This window comes from Protopterus annectens, chromosome 14.part0 (genome assembly GCF_019279795.1).
Source record: "Protopterus annectens isolate FY-2018-M chromosome 14.part0, PAN1.0, whole genome shotgun sequence".
NCBI classification, from domain to species: Eukaryota; Metazoa; Chordata; order Ceratodontiformes; family Protopteridae; genus Protopterus; species Protopterus annectens.
In genome coordinates, this window is record NC_056748.1 from 1006455961 (window position 1) to 1006474307 (window position 18347).

The window sequence follows — 18347 nt, forward strand, 5'->3', positions numbered from 1 at the left end:
AATGGGTTTCCCAATAGCTCTGTGAGCTCTTTCTATGCCATATGAAAATCCTTCTTTCAGATCGAGGAAGTCAGGTAACCAGGAATTAAGAAAATAAATAATATCATCACCTTCAGCCTTCTCAGGTAACCCAAAAATTCTCACATTAGATCTCCTTTCTCTATTTTCCAAATCATCCATCTTGTTGGTAAGCCACTTATTCTGTTGCTGAAGAAATTCACCCTGGATTTCTTCCTCTCTAAGCCTTCCATCTATATCAGACAAGGACTCTTCAATGTTTAAAATTTTAGGATGATGCTGCTGTAGTAGTTCTTTAAGAGTTTCAGTTTGAATATGACAACTTTCTCTTAAATTTTCTAAGTTGTCCTTGAAACTGTCCATTTTCAAAGATAACTCTTGTAGAGTTTGAGACATCAACTGAATTTCTTTCCTCAGAGTAGTTTCTGCATGTGAATTCTTTGAACTACTCATTTCCCCAAAGCAGATTTAAACTCCAGATATTTCTGACAGGACATTTTTGAATAATATATTCCAAAGTTAGTATATTCGTAGTAAAGATGCTGAAGAACGATATTTAACTATTTTTTTCTAAAAATAATTAATTATTTTCCTGTTATTTAAAGTGATTTTAAGGAGCTCTAAAAAGTGCTGCTTTCAGAGTGCCATCTAGGCTCCGCCTATCCTGTACTTCCTAACTTCATGCACTCTGAATAAATCCTTTCAGTGAATGATTCCTTCTCTTGTCTTATTAATCCCTTCTGTGTTTCACGACACTTACAGGCTGCAATATTTTATTCTGCAACTTCTTTGCTTTTACTGTCTTCATTCTTGCACGCTGCTGTGCCATAGGTTTGTGTAGATATTTTCTTTTAAAATGTTTAGACCCATCTTCCCTCTGTAACCTTAGCCAAATTTTAATATATTTATGGTTTTTAACACTGTTACTTTATTATTTCATTTCCCCCCTTTACCAGTTTAACTAGAAGTGTGTAACTGTAGGCTTCATCATTTCATCAGCACCCTCCCCTTACTCATAAAATGGCTTGTCAAAATGAATAGCTTCTTCCTGTTGTTGTCATAAATCCTGAAAAATTGGGAAAATATTTTCCTAATATCATATCATATGTTAAAATGGGGTCTGCAGTAACAGGGTGGACTACCTTCAAAAATACAATGCTTCTTTCTAGTTAAGTAATGGGCTACAACATTCTATCCATATGAATACAGGCTGCTTCAACATTTTTTCATTAAGGATCTTCTTTTTACGCATATACTGTGATTTTATAATAATGGCCATGGTTCCTGAGTCTAGCAGCACCCACAACTCCCTGATATCAATTGACATATTGCAATTAATGCTCTTTGTTGTAGCACAATAGCAAAAGGCTGATTCTGCCATTCCTGCAGACAATTCATCATATTTCAGAGGCATATCAGCATTAGCACGCCTCTCACTAGTAATAGTTTTCCCTGGTGTGACAGTCTTACCATTACTAGTTCAGAACATAGCCATGTGGTCCCTTTTCCCACATTTAAAACAGAGTAGGTTTACAGTTAATGCTTTTTGTTTGTTGTCAGAATTTGGCACATGCTTTACTATAGGTTTAGACTGTTGACTTTAATACACAGTTTCATTGCATAATAATCTTTCTACCAGTACAGCAAAACTCCCATCATCATTAAGGTAATTTTAAAACACACTCATTCAGAAAGAAGCAGTAAAAGCCATTTTAACTTGATCAAGGGTGAGTATTTTCCCTCATTTTACTTTTAGCATGTGCTTTAGATTGCATAACTGAGATCTTAAACCAAATAATTGTAGCAAACTGGTGAAAATAAAAAATAAAAAGTACAAATTCACCAGTAGGACTAGTATTTTTCAGGTTGAGCGCTTTCCTCAAAGTAAAACTGACTTCCTCAGAACAATATACAGACAGTCATGTGGATTTAAATATATTACATTGTCACAGGATAGGTGAGGAATCCCACCAGTTAAACAAACGATCTCCTGAATAAATTAATACCTTAAAGGCATACACTATAAACACTAAAAATACAATAAAATACATTTCTATAAAGAAGTTATACAAAATTAAACCCTTTCCGCTCTTATTTTTAAAGAAGGCAAGATAGATATAAAATCATTTAATCCTGGACACAGATTAGCTGCCAAACAAAGCTGCCACATCAGTTCCCTCTTGTTTAAAGTGTTTTTCCAGTTGCCACCCCTGGGGTTTATTTCAATGGTATCTAATATCCCAAACTTAAATCCAGAGAAATTAACACATATTTTACTATGCCTAAATAAGGCATTGGTTTCTTTTGAATTCTTAATATTATATAAATGTTCATATATCCTGGACCTGAGAGCCCTCTCAGTTTTCCCGACATAAAATCCCGGACAGGAATTACACTTTGCCAAATAAACTATTTTGCCAGTCTGACAGTTACCTTTTTTGAAAAACACTGTGTCCTGGTTGATGTTGTCAAGTTTCAAACTAACAGCCAATAGTATATATCTACACTGTGTACAACAACCACAGGCTTTGGTGAATTCATTAATTTTTTCACTGCTATTATTCATGTTATCCTCCAAGGTAAGTTTCAAGTTGCAGCCCACTTTAGTACAAAAATAGGCTGTTCACCCACTGCTTGTAAAATATTAGGGTCACCCCTAAAAATGTTCCAATTCTTACAAAGTATATTTCTGATGCCATTATAATGTGTGCTATATTGCACGACACATGCCTGGGAGAAGTTGTGGGTAGAACTCTCTGTTGTTTCACAATTTTTGGTTTTAGAAAGACCTCTACCTAATAGAGGTTCATATTTAGAACCACACTCTCTCAAAACCTCTTGTAAAATACCCTCTACAAATTCTAGTGGATAATCATTCTCAAGAAACATGTTCCTCAGGTCACTGAATTCCTTAATGACATCCTCGAAATGGGAAGTCATTCTAGAAATTCTGATTGCCTGTCCCTTAACAATACTTTTTTTCTGGTATAGTGGGTGATGACTTAGGAAATGGAGGTAAGAATTACAAAAAGTTTCCTTTCTATACACCTTGGATCTACAACAACACACATCTTTAATGATGGTGATATCAAGATAGTGAATTTCTTTCTCATTACACTCATAGGTAAATTTCAAATAATGGGTAGTGCCATTTAGATAGTCAACAAAACTAGCAATGCTTTCCTTGATACCCTTCCATAAAATAAAAATATCGTCCAGGTACCTGCTGTAAAACAAAATATCCAAATGAAACCTACTTTCAAAAATAAACTCTTTCTCCCACCCTAATAAAACAAGGTTTGCATAAACAGGGGCACAAGCTGCCCCCATAGCAACTCCTTTGGTTTGTTGGAAATATTGCACTTCAAAAAAATATAGTTGTTATCTAAAATCAAGGCCATAATTTCACAAACAAGCTGTACACGCTCTGGAGATAAAGTAGAATGATCAAACAGCATTTTTTCAAAATAATCCAAACCTTCCTCTCAGAGAAATATAAGGTTTTCAAGTAGAAGAGGATTTTCCCACCCTAAGATGCTCGGAAAGAATAGCGAACAGACAACTAGGAGTCCAACAGTATTACAATTACGATTACCCTGCCTGCAGGGGTTCATACCACAAGGGAAGAGGCAGGGGCAGGTATTAGATGGGAATTCCTTCCATTCTGATATAATCTGTACCTCTAAAGGATTTAATATTTACAACTATACAGACAGAGTTATTTCTGAAGAATATTTCTCACTTTTTTCTAAAGGGTTTAAATTTGTTCCTGCTAAAACACCAGATATAGCGGAAGTATTACTTGATATTCATCTGTTTACTAGGAAAATTAATTTTCGATTGCTGTTTCCTAAAAACAATATTGGTAATATTGAGCATACATCTATGGCCTTGAGAAAAAATAGTGTGTTCAACCCTCCCTTGCACCCTTTGGTAGCTAGTTTTGAGAATGTGGTTAAACAAGAGTTGTACCACCTTTGGGCTAATAACAAGAAGTTCTACTTTAATTTGAGCTCTAAAGAGAAAGAACTACTTTTTTCTTTAAAACATGACAGAAGTATCCGCATAATGACCCCAGATAAGGGAGGGGGGGGTCATAATTTTCCACAGTGAAGACTATACAAACCTTATTCAAGGAATTTTGTTTCAGGAGGAAAGCTATTTGCAGGTATCCAAGAGTCAGATTAATATTTCTTACTGGCGTATTGATGGGTTTTTGGAAGAATATTTACTAGAACAAAGGATCAGTCAGGAAGTTTACTCTTTTCTATTTAAATAATTTTCCCAAGGTACCAAGTATATTTGGTATCCCTAAGATCCACAAAGATGTTTTGTCAACCCCATTTAGGCCTATTGTGGCAGCAGGGGGGGGGGTCTAAAATGCACAATTTGGCAGTCTTTGTGGATCAGATGTTTAAGCATGTAGTTGAGAGTATGCCACATCTTGTGAAAGATTCCTGGGACTTTCTGGGACAGATTAGGCAAGATTTATGGAATCCTGTTCTGATTTTTTTGACAACAGATGTACAAGATTTATTCTCCTGTATTCTTAGAGGGGAAGGTTTGGATTATTTTGAAAAAATGTTGTTTGATCATTCTAGTTCATCTCCAGAGCGTGTACAGCTTGTTTGTGAAATTATAGCCTTGATTTTAGATAACAACTATATTTTTTTTGAAGGGCAAAAAGTGGGCTAAAGTGGGCCGCAACTTGAAACTTACCTTGGAGGATAACATGAATAATAGTAGTGAAAAAATTAATGAATTCACCAAAGCCTGCGGTTGTTGTACACAGTGTAGATATATACTATCGGCTGTTAGTTTGAAACTTGACAACATCAACCAGGACACAGTGTTTTTCAAAAAAAGTAACTGTCAGACTAGCAAAATAGTTTATCTGGCAAAGTGTAATTCCTGCCCGGGGTTTTATGTCGGGAAAACTGAGAGGGCTCTCAGGTCCAGGATATATGAACACTTATATGATATTAAGAATTCAAAAGAAACCAATGCCTTATTTAGGCATAGTAAAATATGTGTTAATTTCTCTGGATTTAATTTTGGGATATTAGATACCATTGAAATAAACCCCAGGGGTGGCAACTGGAAAAACACTTTAAATAAGAGGGAACTGATGTTGCAGCTTCTTTTGGCAGCTAATCTGTGTCCAGGATTAAATGATTTTATATCTATATTGCCTGCTTTAAAAGAAAGAGTGGAAAGGGTTTAATTTTATGTAACTTCTTTATAGAAATGTATTTTATTGTATTTTTAGTGTTTATAGTGTATGCCTTTAAGGTATTAATTTATTCAAGAGATCTTTTGTTTGACTGGTGGGATTCCTCACCTATCCTGTGACAGTGTAATATATTTAAATCCACATGACTGTTTGTATATTGTTCTGAGGAAGTCAATTTTACTTTGATGAAAGCACTCAACCTGAAAAATAAACTTGTATCTACTAGTCCTACTTGTGAATTTGTGGTTTATAACTGAGATCTTAACATGATCTGAAACTTTTGAGCTTGTTTCTCTGAGTTTTTTACTCAGGCTATCAAATCATTATTTTCTTTATCATATTCCTGATAATCTGTCTCTTCCATGTGCATAAAGGCTCCTGGTAAACTGAGCTGAGAAGATCATAGTCCTGATAATCTGTCTCTTCCATGCACATAAAGACTCCCGGTAAACTGAGCTGAGAAGATCATAGTCCTGATAATCTGTCTCTTCCATGTGCACAAAGGCTCCTGGTAAACTGAGCTGGGAAGATTATAGCCAATCACCCTGTTCCTAACACTCCTGGTAAGCATAACACTCGGACTACCAGGTATGTCTCAAGGTGTTCCTCCCTGGTGAACGTTTTCTCGTGGTGAACTATCTTTGGTACTTACATAGCTCTGACAATGGACACCATAACTTTCACTGGCAGCAGATGTGGTTTGCAAAAGTTGTTCAGCTGTAGCCATATTGACATGTAGTCAGGTAATCAAGGCGTACTCTGCTCAACATAAAATGGGACACAATACAAGACTGGCCAGTTTGCAAAAGCACACTAGTAAATTTGCTGAAATAGTTTGACTTCATGCAGCTAGGAAAAGGCAAAGGTGAGGAAGTTTGGTATAAAGGGTACACCAGAATGCCTGCTGCACCTAACAATATGTCAAATTAATGAACCAAAAGACCAAGGGCTGTCTAAATATGCAGTTTTATTTCATGATAAAACAAAAGACAAAAATGCAGACTCTTTTTATATAACCAAGCATTCTACAAAAACTTTCTGAACAAAAGAATGAACATAGAGGTCTTTTTATCAAATGCCCCAAACCCCCCACAAACACTACAACAGCTATTTCCAAAACAGTTTAGTACTTCCATAGCCTAGTTTTCTGTAAAGTTCACCTGTCTACAGACCTTCACAGAAAGATGTACAGGCCTCACAATAGTCAACAGTGATTTATCCTTAAATCAGCATAACATACAGAGATGATGTTCCAGGCAAGCAATCCCACCACCACCCCACCATCCATGAGACTGCAACTTCTTTGGTTTGGTAGTGTTACAGCGTTCTATTTATATAACTTTTAATTTCATTAATTGCTTCTATTAGCTGAACCACAGAGTTTTCTTTGTCTAATACAAAAAAAATTATCTACCTTCTTGAAGTACCACTTCTATTTAAAACTATTTACATCCGCTTTATATACTTTCCTGGTTAATAGAGCCACCAAAAGCACCATCACAAGCATACAGATGTAGTTTAGTGTCAGACGTATAGAGCAGAAGGATATAAGTTATTTAATACTGGAAGGGAAGACTATGGCCAAAAAAAAAAAAAAGAAGCAAACACATGTAACAGCAGTACAGATAAACATCTCGTTCATGTATAGAAAGCTACAACACATCCTTACTCAGCTTAGTGACAGATGTCTAATGTTAATGGTGTCAAGGATGAATATAAGGCAGTAATGGTGAAAACATTGCCAAATGAAACAACAAGAGTAGATGTTAACATGTAATGAGTTTAATGTGGTAGATGGAACAGCAATACAAGACAGATATGTTAATGACTTGACAGTTGGAGTAAAATCTTTGTATACAGGCCCAGATCATTTCTGAAAAGTAATAATTCTTGAAAATACATTGTGGCAAGAATAACTAAAAATATATATAACTAGAAAATTAGTTACTTAACATAATTAGATAATTAAAATCAAATGATTAATTAGATAATTTAATAATTAATGACAGTTGATTAACTGGATAAATGGTTGGTTACTACTGCCTAATGAAAATCTGTGGATACGTAATTGAATTTTAATTGAAGACTTGAATAATTAAGAGCTGGTGAATTCAATTGTATAACTGATTAACTGAATAAATAAATAAATAATGGGACTGACAAATTGTTCACAGATTTGTTGATTAATGGTATAAGTTCAGAAATTTAAAAACAGAACTTTGTGGAAGCGTGGAAAAACGTAACTTTTTTGCTACTGCCAAATCAGATTATGCACACATCTTTGTTTGCTGACTTGCAGTCAAAAGTCACTACAAGCAAACATCCCCCACAACTGCAGTGTCCATCTGCTTCCAGCTTCCTATATTACTGAGTATGCATAACAAGTTTGCAATTCACATACACACATTTATACTTATATATATATATATATATATATATATATATATATATAAATAGTCTTTTCAAACAGTCATGGTCACATTCAAGGGTTATTAATGTTGTGTCTTTCGGCTTTTCCCGGTTAGGGGTTGCCACAGCAGAACTCCGGTCCACTAATGATTGGCAGTAGATTTTTTACGTGCCGAGTTGCCGGCCCTGATGCACAACCTTCAACGAAGGTATGCCCATTCACGCATGTCTCCACACAGAAGACGCTCTAGCTCAGAATCGAACAGGACAACATCTTACTGTGAGGTGACAACGCTACCGCAGCACCACCACCGCAGTACTCAAGGGTTATTAATAATCTAATAATTCTTTAACACTTTTAAGAGCAGTGATTTTTTACAGTGGAGGAATAACAGCATGTTTGGACAAAAGTGAGACAACTCCTGATGTCGATGTGAGAGAGAGGTTATATGTGCACACAGAAGGTTTTGCAATAGCAGAGTTTTCAAGAATGAATTCAACATTATCAAGGTGGGGTTGCATTTAGGTTGCAATCAAGTTTTATCACAGATCACGTTCAGAGCTTGCTGAAACAGATGAGGTGCTTCATGAGCAATGTACAGGTAAAATCTGTGGACGCTGAAATAATAGAGTGACTTAAGATAATCTGCATTTAAAATGCATCCCTTACATTCACTAGATCATATTACTGTCAGTTGAAGCACTTCATATCATGTTTCATGCAAGCTATTCTTAATCCTCCAGAGTGGAAGACCTGCTTTTGTTTATTAAATTTCTTTTTGTAGGTAGATTATATAGTTAGACTTTATAGCTAGATTTCACCTGGCTTCTCCCCTTTGGATAACAACAATCCTTACAAACTAAAAAATATATACACCAGAAACCAAACACGGCTGAAATAAAAATTAAGTAATTTATTGTAAGGTAAGTGCTTTCCTGCTCAGACACAAGCACTTCATAAGACAAATTACACTGCAAAATAGAACCATTAAATAGTAGAACTCATTAAATCTATATTATTATATAATTACACAATCAAGCATTTAATGTGGCAATTTGCAATCTTTTACTAGAGGTTTTAAAGGAATATTACCATTCAGGCCAGGAAACCTGTGTGCCTGTAAGTTAACAATCCACTTACTCTCAGCCCTCTTAACCTTATTATTTAAATCACCTCCTCTAATACTATTCTTAAAATTTTGCAATACTAAAAAACTAAAACTATGGTCTTTAAAATTTGTCACATGTCTATAGAGAGCACTAGTGACATCTTATTCCTTATATATACAACATGTTCTAAAAGGGGATCACTACGGAATACCAAAATTCCACAATCCTGAGGCTCTAAATCCCGAGGACCAGAATCTCGAGATTGCGGAATCTCGAACATTAAAAAACAAAAAAAAGTAAAACATACAGCAAACTATTCTAACCTGTATGCAGGGGGGGGGCAAGCCCTCCTGCACCGCCCACACCCCCTGCAACTTAAATATACAAACTCCGAGATCGCACATGCACTGTACCGCAATCCCCATTCACTACTTTTGAGATTCCACAATCTCGAGATTCTGGTCCCCAGGATTTAAGAGTCTTGGGATTGTGGAATTCTGGTATTCCATAGTGATCCCTATAAAAGACATTCCCTCAAAGACCTACAAGTTTTCCCCACATAAAAACAGCAGCATTTATTATATAAAGCCAAATAAACAAGATTACAAGTGGAACAATCAACATAAAATAAATCCTTATAATGATCAGCTATATTAGATTTTCTATTACAGCAAGCCCATGCATGGTTCTTTTCTTATAAAGTGAAGTAGGCACATGTTACCCTTTCTCAGAGGGGGAACAACCAGTTCTGAGAAAGAATTGGGAATCAGAAAAAATGACCTAAGAGCAGAAGCTATATCATCTTCTCCTAACACAGCATCCAAGTTTACCAATTCCAGTTCCATTAGAAGAGAAGTTTCATTTCTTATAGCAAACGATCGTCATAAAACATAAATAGATGAAGCCTTTTGAAGTTTAAATGCCTACTTGATAAGGAGCAGGTAATGGTTAGCCTGGTGTGGGGGGGGGGGTCTTTCAGATTTCCTTTTTTTTTTCTTTTTGTGGTCTACTACCAAAACCTACTTCTGCTGTGTTATTATTGCTGTGTGGGAAGTTATTATTTATTTAATTCATTTATTTACACTTTGATTATCAGGTAGGCGGGCTGGTCTGCTGACCCTTTCAGTCACAACATGGGCTTGATAGTCAAGCATAACAAAATACAATTTAGAAAGAAAAATCTTTAGTATAATAAACAAAAGAAGATAAATATGCATATTTCACAGTTTTCCAATTTTATAAATAATCAAATAAGAAATAACTTCATTTTTCACCAAGCTTACCCTCGAAGTGTGGTCTGATTATATGATGTTTTGTCATTCTGATTACCTTTCAGGGAGTAGGTTTGTTCTCATAATAATAATTTAGATCTTAATGGAGGACATCAGTTTTAGAACTTTGACAATAAGGCAGTTAAATAGATATGATGCCTGCCCATTTATTTGTAGTCAGTACAGTTCCTTGATTAGATTACAGTGGCGTGTTTGATAATATGCAAGTAGTACAAATCTATAAAAAAAATATTTTTGGTTGTCTGTAATGTTTGTGTATTGTAGGAGGAATATATGACTGGAAAGGATAGCCCTTATTCTAACTTGGTAAAAAGTACATTTTTAATGGTTGCTATCCTGGCTGCTTGTAAGAGTAGATAAGAGATCTTGTAATAAAGATTAACTTGTGAAAATACTTTGTAATGTTATCAGTGTGGGTTGAGAACTTCAGAGATTGTTCAAGTGTTCAGCCTAAGTATTGATATGCAGAGATATTGGGGACTGTATTGCCTTTAAAGTCTTTAGTGCATTAAGGCTGATAGTTTCTTGAAGAATTTTGAGGAAGTACTCTTACTTCAATTCTAGCTGGCATTTTCCAAAAATATAAAGTTATGGGCAAATATGTCACAAAGATGCCAAACCAAGAAGAAAAAAGAAATATGGCCACCTATAAATAGCAAGGAAATTCATCATACTCTGTTGATATGGCTGCCTCAACCACTTTAGTTTGTATACTTTCTGTCACAAGCATTATAACTCTCCCACAAAATCCTTGTCTGAGTCTTTCAGCTACATGATTATGTTAATGTTGAGCAGTATAACTAGACAAACAGATTTTCTTTTTAAGCACATTTCAGGAAAGGGTAAAACAGCTGAATTTACTTTCAAGATCCATGCCTCTATCAGAGCCAGTTCATTATTGTTGTTAGTTATATTTAGGAGAACAACCTTTTGGCTAACTTATGCTAGATGAACAAGAGCTAGAAGGATGACCACTACCTCCTAGAATATTCATGTCCAGAAGACATCTGCTCTAGTATGTGCAGAAGTCAGAAGGCAAGAAGTAGCAATGATTAGGTTTAACATCACCCATTCTGACTGTTTAAGCACAGTGATATCATAATGTCAGCAGTGGGGTTTTTTCAAAATCTTAGAGCTTGTCCAAACAATTCTGTCTTGCTTTGAGATTGAGTGTGGAGTTGCCTGGTAAGAGAAGATTTATTTGAATTTGCATTTTATTTTTAGCACTATTTTTCACTGTTTGTATGAAGGAAGTGATAGCTTTTATACAGGAAGATTTACTTTGATTTATATTTTGTTGTTTTACCTTTAATTTTCACTGTCTGTTGTTAGAAAGGATAGGTTTTAGACAGGTAAACTCTAGACATCCTAAGGGACCTAGTCAGTCATAAATTCCCACAGACTGCAGAGAGGAAAAGCCAGAGCTTATCTAAACAATCATGTCTTGGTTTTGTCATGTATTTATTTTACTGTTAAAAAGAGGTGCAACTGTGAATGATAGTGAGCATAAGTTACTGTGCACAAAGTAAAGGAATTCCAGCTTTTGTGTGACTTTCAAAAGTTGTACAGTCTGAGCAACAACTTTACTGTACTTAATTTAGTATTTAATTGTATATCGTTTGTATTATTTTTCTCATAGAAGTTGATTTCAGTTCTCTTTGAATTCTACAGTAACTGAGTTTGCTTATTCTTTTCTTTTAGAATTTTTTATTCATTTGCAGCTGAATATTGATTCCTTAAATATATATGCCATTAATGATTTACTAAACCACAAATATCTTGTACAGTGTAATAAATGCTATGTATATTTAAAGGTAATGCCTGCTAACACTGGTGATCTGTGTTCCTCGTGTCAAAAGTTGGATGGTTTGCTTACCATTATTAGTAGTAAATTTAGACTTGCTGATGATGATTGCACTTGTACAACTGGCACAGCTTGGAGAACTGTTGTTGCATATATTAATGACTGGGCAGCTAAAATAAATAATATTAGGGAAAGAGCAAATAGAACACATTTAGGAAAGGATGTGTCTACTGCCTGTAAAGATCACTCAACTACTATGAAACAAGACAATACCCCTGTCAACTTTGGAATTCAGAATAAAAGTATTCAGCAATCTGAGGATTCAGGTCATGTAGAAGGAAATAAAAGAAAAATTAAGGATGGAAGAAGTTCACAACAAATAACAAGGAAGAAAGAAGAAAAAGAAACTGATAAATGTTTGCAAAGTAAAAATAATACATACTAAAAGGGGCACTGCTTTATGTAACACACAGATTGCAGGGAATTATGCATTTTTTATCAGAAATCTTCAGTCTACAGAAAAAGGCAGCATTCTTTCAAAACAGAAGGCAGAAAAAAGAGACAAGAGGGCAGGTGAAAAGCAAGAAATCAAAACTGGATGTAGAAGAATTAAAGAACATTATTGTAAGAAAAAAAAAGATGAGAAAGACAGAAGTTGAAAACATGTCTCAAGCTCTGGATGTACAAAGCCAGCTGGATGACAAATGTAAGCTTGGAAATGTAATATACAGTGAAAAGAGTGGGATTAATAAGACTAATGCTGATGAAAATCATTCCTTTGTAACAATTGATAGAGCAGATATTACTGAGCTAGACATTAACGATTCTTTAGATCTGGTCAGAAATTATATTCTTGTAATTGGAGATTCAATTATTAGAGAAACTGATACTTACATCTGAAGAGAAGATAATGAACACTGAATAGTGTTATGCTTGCCAGGAGGAAAACTAGAGAGTATGAGACAGGCCTTAGAATGTAGAGAGTATGAGACAAGCCTTAGAATGCCTTAATAAAAGGAAGTACAGATCTGTTTTTATTCACGTCAGTACAAACGATCTTAATGGCAAGAGCTCTCTCTTAATAAGGAACTTGCAGCCATCTTAAATAGCATTGTATAGGTGTTAGGATATATTTTTCACAAATCACATAAAGAAAGTAGAGTCAGATCATTGTGAACGAAAAGATTTTTGGGGTAAATACCTACATGAAAAAAAAAGTCATGTTTTATAAAATGGAATGCGTAGAGCATCCAAGTCTAATTTAGGGACACACATGTGCTCAGATAGTATGGCATGCATTTGTTAAGATCAGGGAAGAGAATTTTTACAGCAGATATTTTGCAATATTTGACAAACACAAGGTGGGATTTTTGCCAGGTCAAAAATATAACAATTCATAGATAACAACATTTGATGCAACTATGATGGGTGTTAATGCTAGGAACATTAGTAATAAAGTTGTTTTTTACTGGAAAATTTGCTACATTCCCACAACATTGATGCCATTATTGTTTGGGAAACATAGTCAAAGAACAATTAATGCAATATTACTAGACACTAAAGTCAAACAAATGAGAATCATCCCTAGAAGATGGAGCAACAATCCTTGGAAAAAAATTCTTACTCTTATTGAGACACTAAAAATGGACACTGACTCATAATGTGTAATTCATAGTTCCTCAGAGACTGATTTTTTTTTTTATTTGATCTTTGTTCAAGCCAAATGTAAATAATGTATATAAAATGTCAGTAGAAACAGTAACAATGCCCATGAACCAGCAGGCACCCCAGCAGAAACAAGCAAATAGAAAACAAGTCCAAAAAATACAGCTGAGGTATGGCTCCAGATTCAAAAACAGAACGATGGATACGAAATCCCTTAACAGTACTGCCTTTATTCAAGCACAAGCGCTTTCACAACATAGCTTCATCAGGTGCATACAAAACAATAAAAGGCACACCCTTAAATAGCATCCAAATAAAACACATGACTGTGATCTGCCTGAGTTTAAAGACATATAACTCATACAAAAACGTTAATAAAAATACAAATAAAATTTAAAATACTTAATAATATATATACAAAATATATATAAAATAAACTACCAATACTACCTAATGTGTAAATAATTAAAATCATCTATTGTATATGTAGAATCATTCAAGTAGTCTACAAACTCAACTAACTGTCCAGAAGTGCCTTTCCAAACTAAAAAACAATCATCAACAAACCTTCTATAAAATGATATATAGGTACTATAAAGTCCTTTTAATAAATATTTAGGACTGAAGAGGCAGAGGCTAAGTGGATAGTGATATTGACGGCTAATTTTGGGCATGGGCTTAATGAATGTGTTCCCATGAAACCAATACTCTCCAAGAGAGGTTTTAATAGATGATTAGTTCATAGGTTAGTACTAGGCTAACTGCCCTTGCGAGCCATTGATAAGCCTAGCCAATTAACCCTTATGAGACTCAAACCCTGCACCTTGTGTTTGCAAGGCAAACACCTTAACCATTAGGCCTCCCTCCCAACACATTAGGTAGTATTGGTAGTTTATTTTATATATATTTTTTATATATATTATTAAGTATTTTAAATTTTATTTGTATTTTTATTAAAGTTTCTGTATGAGTTATATGTCTTTAAACTCAGGCAGATCACAGTCATGTGTTTTATTTGGATGCTATTTAAGGGTGTGCCTTTTATTGTTTTGTATGCACCTGATGAAGCTATGTTGTGAAAGTGCTTGTGCTTGAATAAAGGCAGTACTGTTAAGAGATTTCGTATCCATCATTCTGTTTTTGAATCTGGAGCCATACCTCAGCTGTATTTTTTGGAAATGTATATAAAATGTTATAATACTTGTTTTAAAGATGATTGTAATCCTAACTATTGATATATTTGAAAAATAATAAAAACATTTTTTTGAGAAAAAAAGAACAATGAATGGAAACCGGTTCTGTCAGGGTATAAATGTTTTTACTGTAACAGACATTCTAACAAAAAAGCAGGTGGAGGTGTTATGATAGGGATTAAAGATAGCGTTAAGACCTGTGATTCTTACATGTTCACTGCTATCACCAATACTATAGACTCCGTAACTGTGACAATAAACACAACCCTAGAACTTATAACAATTGATGGAGTGTACAGACCACCAAAGTCAAGTGCTGATGACCTAGAGGAATTCATACAATTTTTGATGAAACACAGAAGGGACGAATAATAGTGGATGGGGACTTAAATTTATCCGAAACAGACTGGAATAATATTAATTCGACAACATTAGTAAGGAAATTATTCACAACATATGTTTATGAACAACACTTGCTTCTGATTGTAAAAAAAAGAACTACAAGGGTATGGAACATACTAGACATTGTATGTGTTCCTAAATAAATTATTGTTACTTCAAGTGAAGTTTTACCACCACTGATGTGCAGTGATCATGGGGTTATAAAGGTTAATTTGTTGCTAGATAATTCTGGCAAACTGAAATCTAAACCAACGCATAGAAGGTTAATTACAGAATATATGGAAGCAAAACAGTCACTATGTAAAACTAACTGGAGTGATGTGTTCAGTGGAAAAACTGCAGAAGGAATGTGTAGAGTTCTAAAAGAGAAATTGTTATAGTGTAAAAAATAAAAAAATGTAACATCAGGATTTAGGCATACAAGATACCTGATTAAGGTGTGAGACAAAAAAAATGTAAGAAGTTGAAAAGAGGTTGAACTATAACTTTGAAGACTTAAATAAACTGGGCAAACAAATTAAGTATAGTGTATGACAAGATCAAGAAAAATTTGAAGAAAATGTATATAAAGATATTGTGCATAATATGAAGCCATTTTATAGATACATAAGATGTGGAAGGAGTAAAGACATACAAATTGATAAACTGTGTGTAGAGTCTAAAACTTATTCTTAGACACAACTGATTATATATGTATTTACAAGATCTTATGCATAACAGTTTGACTATACAAAGGGGGTGATACGTTGTCCTAGTGACATCCTGGTAACCACAGACAGTATAATCAAATTAGATTAATTTGAAAAAGAATTATGCAAGTTGGATACAAGCAAAGCAGAGGTAGGAGACAGAATTTGTAATAATGACCCAAGAACACTTCAGCAAGAACTTACAGTACCATTATATCTATTATTTACTAAGTTGTATAAATATGGGCAGATTTCTCAAAATTGGAGACATGCACTTATTAAACCTGTATTTATGAGAGAGGGGAGTAGGACAAACCCATAGTTATAGAGACCCTTAAGTCTACTTTCACATGAAAAAATAATGGAAAAGGTAGTATCTGATAAGTTATTGTCAGAACTGGAAAGGTTTGGACTTGAAACCGTATATCAGCGTGTATATGTTGGAAATAGATGTATTACCACCTGTAACATGATGTTCTATAACAATATAATAAGACCTATGAATGAAAAATAGTGGTGTGATGTAATTTATAAAAATTTAACTTCAACACTCGACAGGGTCATACACAAAGCACGAATCAATAAATTAGTACAATTAGGTATTGATGTACTCTTGATAAGATGGCTAGCTGAATGGCTTACAAATAGGACATGGCAAGCATCGTACAGCAGTTGAACAAGTGCAATTCTTGGTTACAGTCAGAGTGTCCCACAGGGCTATGTCCTATGCCCTTTCTTGTTTAGCTTGTATCTTTCTAACATATCTTTTTTTTTTATCTGAGTTATTCTACAGTCAGTATGTGTCACAGATCGGGTATGTCTGCAAAAGAACTTGACTAAAATGACCACTTGGGCACAGAAGAATAATATGCTGATAAATACATCAAAAACTAAGAATATGAGATTTGGGAAAGATGAATGGAAAAGAGAATATTTTATACAACACACAGTGATTGAAACTATAGATTCATTTAAGGACCTGGGTATGTGGGTAGATCCAAGCTTTGAGTTTTTCTAATCATATCAACCAATTGGTTAATGATAGTTATATAATAAGTGGAGATCTTATTCAGGTATACAAGGCATTTGAGACAACTACCTCTGGAAACGTTTGGGGTTATCAAATAGTAGTAGAGAATCATTAGACAACCTACGCAGAAGATTCTTTAAGAATCCGTTATCTGAAAGAGTAGCTGATGCACAGAACAGACTAACAAATTACATTATAGCAAGTACTAGTTTAGATATTTATAAGTACAACCTGGACACATTATGGGAACAACGGTTTTGATACATTGGCCAGCTAGAAGGGCATTAAGGCAGTGCTTGAAATATTTGTATGTATGTATGTATGTATGTATGCATGTATTCAGAGAAGGATTCAGACTGCATTAATATTTGCAGAAGCACTAAATACAGTTTAACTGCTCAGTGTGTTAGATTTCAGAGACATTGTTACAGGAGATGTAATTTTTTAATGTACCATAGCTAATAAGAGGTGTACCAATATTAGTATTTGTACCACAACTTCTTTGCTACCAGCTCTATGACTGTATGAAGAAAGTGAGACAACTCCTCAGTTTAATTAGAAAATGTTTGACCCTGAGCATTATAGTTCCATTTTGCAAAATCATAATAAAATGAGTGCGTGAGAAAATGAGTAGATATTCTGACACATATTTCACCAATCATAGCTGTGTTTATAAATCAAATTGCTCCAAGAATATGAAAATTATAGCTGTAATATACTATGGAGAAAAGCATCCTCTTCAACTCCATGCAGTTCTTTCAGGATAGCACATACAGTCTATACTCAGATTGTTAAGGCAATATTATGTATTCATCATGCATGAAACAGTATTTCATCTTCACACCAAGGCCTTTCTTATTATATATTTAATGACTACACTATTTGTTCGGTAATGTGCTTGGGCCATAGTTAAGAAAAGAATTCATAAGCAATCTATATAGTCACTGGAAGATAAATACAAACATAAATCTATGACAATGTTTTTTAAAAAGGCAAGTGTCAAGAAAAATATTGCATTCAGCTTATTACTCCTTTGTTGATTTCTGAATCAGACTGTTCAGTAACAGAGACATTCTTAGTGGGAATATCATACTACAGCAATGCATTATGAGGGTTGCAGGTGGGGTTTGTCAGCCTAGGGAAGTCTGATTGAACAATGGGGGGATTGGGCAAATGGGATGCTACTGCAAGAATGAGACTACAACAAAATGGCACAGAATAGTATCTGCAACTAAGAGTTATGGAACAATTCCACTTTCAGTGTACTGATATATAGCCAAGTAACTATACAGATAGACAGGCAAACAAACAGACATACTACTGCAAGTTCTTAAAGTAATTGCTTTCTATGTCTTCTTCTTCTTCTTCTCCTTTCGGCTTTTTCCCAGTTAGGGGTCGCCACAGCAAATTGCTTTCTATGTCAATAGCTAATAAACTTCTCATCATGTTCAACATGTCATTAGGCAGCTTCGTGATCATAAGCAAACATCACACCACACATT